Raw genomic sequence first — 7,885 nt, forward strand, 5'->3', positions numbered from 1 at the left:
AAATCGTGATTTTTCGTTTATAACCGTTGAAAAGTTTTGTCTCATTACTTCATCTTTAAATGTTTGTTTTTTGCAATTTTTGGAGTATGCCATCTCGAAGCATGTATAAACAAGTTTGACGGTTGGATTGTTGAAATTAGTTTTGTAGGATACGTATTCCGTCAAAACGATAAATTCACTAACACTTAAGAGTTTATTCATACTTTCATCATTTTGAAGGGATACGCATTGATGTTATACTTAATGAAAATATAAATAAACTTTAAGCGTTAGTGAATCTTATCGTTTTAATGACTTGGAATAAATATATTAATTATTTATATATTTTAAGTGTTAATTAGACTATGTTTCAATTAGTATGTGATGATATTTAATAATAAAATTACATTTATGTTTTTTATTACGTATTTTATTTTTATTCAAGTTAAAATGTTATAAGAGATAAAAAAAATAAAAATAAAAAGGCTAGTTATTTTTTTTCTTTGGGTTAAACATTAGGCGGGAAATGGATGGATATAGGTTGCAAAATTTCCCAAACATTAGGTGGGAAATGGATGAAACTCTTGAAATATTAGGCGGGAAATTAATTATTATAATTTTTTTTATGTTTTTGGTATTTTTAAATTACTTGATATTTTTATTTTTAATGTGTTTTATGATTTTTAATCTCAATCTTTGCCTATAATATACTATAAAAATAAATAAATAAATAAAACTTAAATTTTAAAATTTATATAGAATAATAATTAATAAACAATATCTATTGCATTTTATAGTAAGTTTTTTTTAGTAGTTTAAAAAATTAAAATCATCAAAATAACATTTTTCTTATCGTGTCGAAACAGGTTACCTGCGTGTCACTCTCGTGTAAACCTGTTAAGGACCCGTTATTAACGGGTTATTATTGTGTGACCCGATAATGACCCGATTAGTTATCGTGTTGACCCGAAACCCGTTATTTTCGTGTCGTTTACGTGTCGTGTTAACGGGTTGTGTAATAAATTGCCAGGTCTAGTGTTCTTCACTTCTATTAGTTCCTTTAAAGGGGAGATTGTGACATCCCAGAGATTGTCAAAGACGAGGTCGCTGGGCATACCACCATTTCGGCTTCCTTTAGTACGATGTTTAGCACTTTTGAATAGCGTATTCAAAAAGCGTAGGGTGATAAACCATGTGGGACACGATAAGGATTAGCCCAAACCTTGTCAAGTGATAAACCATTAACAACAATAGTTAGCGTTTTGTTGGTAAACTAGGTTTCGAAGCTATCGGGGTGCCACACGTGGTCAAGATCCAGAAAGGAAGAGCGACGCGTGGGTAATTCTATAGTCCCTGGCCTATATAACTGGTCGGTCGAGTCATTGTCCTTAATCCTCAATGTGCCAACCATCATGCGCATAGGTACTAACATCATAGATGCAGATGCAGGTTGGTCGACAGTTGTCTTGTCCACATTTTTATTACCAGCACGACGGATCTCCTCCTATTCCTTCACCTTTACCATTAAAGATCTAGCCAGCTCCTCCCACAGCTTATCCAGTAAGACGTAAAAATTACCTTCAGAGAACCACTTATGGTGCCAGTGACATTAGTTGGCCCCCGATGGAGACTTTTATCGTGAAAGAGTAAGGAGGAACTAGGGTTGATGTGAAGGGTGCTAACCTCCCTATTAAAGCATGATCCACTGGACACAAAACCTAATTTCGTCCATGAGCATCATCTGGAAAGACTCAAGCGGCCGTAACTGAAGCAGAAGTGCATAAGACTTTCATACCAGAGTCGAATTAGTTGGTGGTCATCGAGCATGGCATGGAAACCCAGGTTTGTAAGGGTTTGGTTGCATCAAAATCGATACGTATTCTAAGGAAACCTTGAAGCCAGATTCCACAAGTTCCTCAACCTTAAGAACCGAGCCAAGTTTTTCTCCTAAGCAACATACATTCTTCTTTGTGCAAACATTACGAGGGATGCTATGAACTTGGATCTAATAGATAGCATGGTTAGCGCAAATATCGTCCAGTGAATTGGACAAAAGCCATGGTTTGATAGAAAAGGTGTAACCCTTAACAAACAAAGGGTTACCCTCCAAGATTCAACAAACTACACTTTTATCCATGACTGTTATGGAATACACATTTGGTTTTGCCTTAAGAGCATGAACGACCCCAAACCCATTCCAGGCTTGCTGGAGAATCTTATTCACAAGCGATTCAGACAATTCTTGGTCTGCCACCAATCTTCCAGCCAATTGAATTAAATCCTCAAAATGTTCTTCAAGATCCACAGCATCATCAAAGCAAATGAACATACACTCAATTTCCTCCTCAACAAGATTAGCTTGGAAGTCGGCCATACTAGAGTGGGAAAGGAACACAGAAATAGGCACAGAGACCTCACTCAATTTTACATATGATCGACCCTGATATCCCATATATCCTCCCTCTAATCTAAAATTGGGATCATAAAATTCTATTGACCCTATTGAGAGAGCAAAGCGAGCCAAACAATTAGCAACCATATTGCTCTCTCTAGGCGTAAAAGTTGCAATGAGCAAAGAGAAGCTTAATATTATCCACCAAATTCCCTGCACCGACCAACACTCTTCAGTACAATGACATGATTAGCATATTACAGAGCATAGAAATTTAACAAATTTGGACTATTTTGGTTTTTGACTATTTGATGGATATTTTTTTAATTCGATTTTATTGATTTGATTTGCGTTACTTTTCGATTTTGCAGAGGGTGACAGTGAGTTTGTAGGTGCAGGAGAAGAGGAAGCCGTATATGTGCGGATAAGGCCATCTCTAACCAAAAAGGCTGAATATAGCCCCTCTAGAATTATAGCCCTATAGAATATTATTTTTGAATGAACAGTGTCAGCCTATACTTATATACCATCTCCAACCGAAGAGGCTAAACATAGCTCCTAAATAATTTATTAGTTTTAAGTTTATACTTTAAATTTATTAACTAATTCAATTAAACTACCTTTGGATGTTTTCAAATCTAGTCATTGAATTTGAATTAATTATTGTAACTTAGGAGTTGGGCCCCAAAAAATAGGCTAAGAGAAGAGCTACATTAGGCCAACCTGATGCTCCTTTCGCCAAATAACGGTCTGGCGGGCTCCATAGAATTATAGCCCAGCCTTTGGCTGGAGATGAGTTTTTAGGCAAATCATGTCATTTTTTAGCGTTTTGACATCTAGCCCTTTCTATTAGAGATGGCCTAATGGAAGAAAATTAAGTAATTGGTGTGGAAAGTTAAGAAATTGAAGAGATTCAGGGAAAACTTGATGAGAATAGAACAAAATTAGAAAAAGAAAAAGTGTTCGGAAGCTGAGAAACTGACGAGAAAATTCAAGAAAAGGAGATAGAAGAATGACCATTAGACATCCTAGAGAAACACCATACTTAGTTTAAAAAATAGTCAGTGCACGCCAATTTCAGAAATAGTGCCCGTGTTCAGTTTCAGAAATAGTGTAGTATCGGTATTCAATTTCAGAAATAATGTAGTGCTCGTGTTTAGTTTAAGAAATAATTAGGGTTCAATTTCATAAATGGTGTAGTACGGTTCAATTTCAAAAATAGTGTACTACCGTTTAGTATTAGAAATAGTGTAATACAGTTCAATTTCAGAATTAGTGTGTGTGATGGACGCACGAGGTCCTGTGTGTCAGTTTTTTATTCTTTTGGTTTAATTTTATTCTTTATATTAAACTTTTGTCCTTTTCATTAAAATTTAAATCATTTTCATTAAAGTTTGAGTCATTTTCATTAAATAAAGTTATAGGATGGTTTTTGGTTAAAATAAACTTTTGCCCAAACCCTTTTCATTAAAGCCCCCTTAATATATTTGTTTTTTTTAATTTGATTTATTTAATTTGATGGTCAATAATAAAGATAAGTTTGTGATAAGTTAAAAATGGTATGTGAAAACTACAACTCGTAGTAAACCTTTATGGAGTAGGATTCACATGATTACCAAGTTTAAACACTTTAAACAACACCCCCTCTCTCCCGAAGTCTCTTTGCCTCTCAAAATAACAACTTATCTCTCTCCTCGAACCTTGATGGAGTAGACTACACCCAATCTCAATCACCGACCCCTTGGGGTCGGCGGCTTCCTTTCTCTCTTCTCCTCCTACCCTATCCCACCTCCTATAACCTCTCACAATGCCTTTTTTTTTTGCCCATCCACCTCCTGTCTTGCCTCTTCTTCCTTTCCTCCAACTAACTTCCCCTCAGGTCCTCATTTCTTTTTCTTTTTTTCCTTTAGTTTTTTCCCCTTCATATGTACGACCTAGCACCTATTAATGTTTCCCACTATTTTGTGGGCAACCTAGGTTTCATGGCTTCCATGAGCCTCCACCTCAAATTTGAAAGCTGCAATCTCCTAAGAGTTTTCACTTGATTTGGGGCAAGATATGTGGTTTTGGGTTGGTGTATCGGTTGTTGGTGGTTCAGATCCACTAGTCATGGTTGGATTTAATGGTGTTCTAGACTAATTCACAATGGCGCCACCCTTACCTGGCTAGATCCGCAGCGATCTGTCTTTTTGGCTTGCAATAGCGGCGGACCCTTATTGAAACAGTGTTGTTTGAGGTAAAGAGGACCCAACCAATGGAGATTCGACGATTGTGGACTCCATTCTCGAATTTGTGTATGTTTTGTATATACTTCGTCTAATGGGTGGTATCTCACCTAGTGAGTATTTACTACGTCTAATGGGTGGTATCTTGCCTAGCGAGTCATGTTGCCTCGCTTATCAGTAGTGGTTTTTCTGGTATTGCTTGCCGGTGATGACACTTTGTGTGCATATGTATAGGTTTTATGCATCTTCTGTGTGGAGAATTTTTGCCGGGGTTGTGGTGCAAAAAAAAAAAAAAAATCCCTAAAATCCTAGAAACGACATGTGGACTTTTTCCGAATAAAGACAAGATTGCCTTCATTAAATGGGTAGGGCTCTAAACTACTCCTACGCGTAGCTCAGCATCCTTAGAAGTCTAAGAAGCTGACTAGCTTTCCTACTCATGGCATGGAAAGGTCAAAGGCATTAAAAATAAGGATTAATTATTAAATCATATTTTTAATACATTCCCAATTGAAGATCAATTCCATTAAGTAATCCCTATTTCAATCAATTAGGGACACTTCCACCATTATCTCAAGATATTATTTCTTAATTAATATCTTAAGAATATTCTTTCCATACACCTTGGCCAATAGGATGCCGCCATGTGTAGGGCAAAACCCTAACATTATGACTAGCCACTCCTCCCTATAAATACCTTCATCTCCACCAAAGTTCAGTAAACCTTTTTGCTACTAGAAAAGCCTTAAACACTCACTTTTCTCAAAGGACTAACTTAGGCATCGAAGATCCATTGGCTAAACCCCCACTCCTTATTGGCGCGTGAAGCTTTGTTTTTTGATCAAAGGTGTTGATTATTTTGTAGGTACATTTTCGTCAAGATCAAAGGCGGCAGAAATTTGCTACCACAAATTGGTGCTTTCATTGAGAGCCTATTTCAAACACTCGAAGAAGACTTTAGCAATTGGGCTTTTGGAATTTTCTGTTATGTTGAATTTCTCGTATACTCCTAGTCATTGAAAATTTTCATAGAATTTTTTTTTTTTTTATTAGTCCTTGGAAATAAGGTACAATGGTAGGAAATTCTGAAACCACGACCAGCAGAACACCCTATGTTCATGGATTTGGACCGGAGAATGAAGTTGAAGACATGGCCCCGTGTCGACGTTCTTCATGGTGTAACTCGACCGCAAGAAGAGCCTCACCGCTGCAGAACACCACCACACCCTGGCTACCATCTAACAGCCACCATGTGGCCACCAAAAACCAGCCTACGCTGCTATGGCAGCCTTGAGTTACTAGCATGAGGCCTAAAGAATTCAAGCCGCGACAACGCAGGCCCAGATCCAAGCCCAAGCCATAAGGGTTAGGCGCTTACCCAGGGAGGGGCAGCCCATTAGCGAGCTTAGCGCACAGCTTAGCCAACTAGGCGGGTTGGCCCACTTTAACAACCTGCCCCATTGCCAAGATCGGTTCAACTGACCTAGATTTTGGCCACCGGACCGACAACTGAACTTGGGATATTTTCACCTCATTTTTTCGTAGGTTTGCCCATTCCGTGCCCATATTTTGTACCTTACTTCATTACACTTCCACCATTCATGGAGACGCCTGTCATCAGAGCTCTTCCACCCTAAAAGACGAATCACACTTATTCCAATAGGTTGTTGACCTAACCAGCGCCTTCACGCAATAGACGACTTTGGTGAATCAGCTCATTGAGCACATTAAGATGCTGCATGCCCCAAACAAGGTGTGCAAAAGTAAGACATGGGTAGATGATCGTGACTTTTTCCATCGACGTCAAGGCAAGTAGACACTAAACCCGCCACGATTTGAGTGTTTGTTTCCATCGACGTCCTGACATCCCAAATAGCTAAAAAGCAAGAATTCAAATGACTCAGCTGCCACATTACATATGACATATCCATTGAAGAACACATGAATATCTTTTAGGGTATATAAAGGAACTCTTTTCATTTGTTGTAGTGAAGAAAATATAGTTGGGTGTTTCTAAGGTGCAGATGAAGCATGCAGACAATTCGTGCAGACAAGGATCTAATGGTTGAAAATGGACGAGCTTATGAGTAGAATCGGGTTGTTGTGACCCGGTGCATTTAGAAACTTTTAAATTTTTTTATTTAGTTGGCATGTTTTTGTTTGACGGAGGGAAACAGGGGCAAGTGGGAAATAGGTGTTGGCCGTTGCACGCATTAAAGAAGGAAAACGAGGGGAATAGAGGAAGACATAGGGATCTAGTGTTTGGAATAGATTTATGGTGGATCGAAGTTGGGTTGTGGTGGATCGAAGTTGGGTTGCAGTTACAACTCGGTAATCCTATAACTTTAAATTTTTTCCGTTCACTAGGTGTGCTTGTGACCGCGAAAGAGGGGTAGATTAGGGTTTTCTCTACCAGGGAAGACGGGCAAAGAGAGGGAAGTATTGAAGGGTGTATGCGTGCTCGATTTATAGAGGATTGAAGCTGTTCTTGGATTGGAGTTGACACAGTTGGTTCTTCCACAACCTCAGAAGAAACTCAAATTATGAAGGTGAGTGTTTAAATAATTGCAAAACCTAGGTTATAATGCATTTCCATTGGAGTGTGGTTTTTTTTTTTTTTTTTAAACCTGGGATTTGAAACCATTATGGTCGGTGATTATTAGTGGATTTGGTCGAAATAGTGAAAGTTGATTTTAGATATATAGGTGTAAACGCTGTGCTGGCTTGTGATAAGTTGTGTTATGCTTGTGTAACTTTGTTGCAGGTAGACATTGAAGGCAAAGAAGGCGATGATTGAACAATGTGAGGAGGCCAATATTTCCATAAGTAAACAAGTGGCTTTCTTGGAGGTGCAAAGTGGAGGAATTGGGAATATTGGTTGCACCACCATGGAAATGAATGCGGAACAGCAATTGTGAGCCCATCTATTTGGGCATGATGCAAAAATATTGAAAGAGCATTTTGAGGATGAGAATGAAAAAAAAACAATTCATTCTATTTCAAGATGGAGATTGACGAAGGCGGAACACTTGGGAATTTCTTTTGGGCAAATGCTAAGTCATGACGTGTTTACGGCCTTTTTGGTGATGTGAGTGTGTTTGACACCACTTTCAACACCAAGGTCTACGGGAAGATGTTTGCGCCTTTGTTAGGAGTTAATAACCATAGTATTCAGTTGTGCATTCTCAAAAAATGAAAAAACTAAGAGCTTTGAGTGGTTGTTTGAAAAAATGCTTAAGGCTATGCCGAGTGAGCCGTCGAAAGTCATAATTACGGACCAAGATGGAGC

Source organism: the organism of the source record quoted next, unplaced genomic scaffold, assembly GCF_019419815.1.
Source record: "Pyrus x bretschneideri cultivar Hongxiangsu unplaced genomic scaffold, Pyrus_bretschneideri_v1 Contig68, whole genome shotgun sequence".
NCBI classification, from domain to species: domain Eukaryota; kingdom Viridiplantae; phylum Streptophyta; class Magnoliopsida; order Rosales; family Rosaceae; genus Pyrus; species Pyrus x bretschneideri.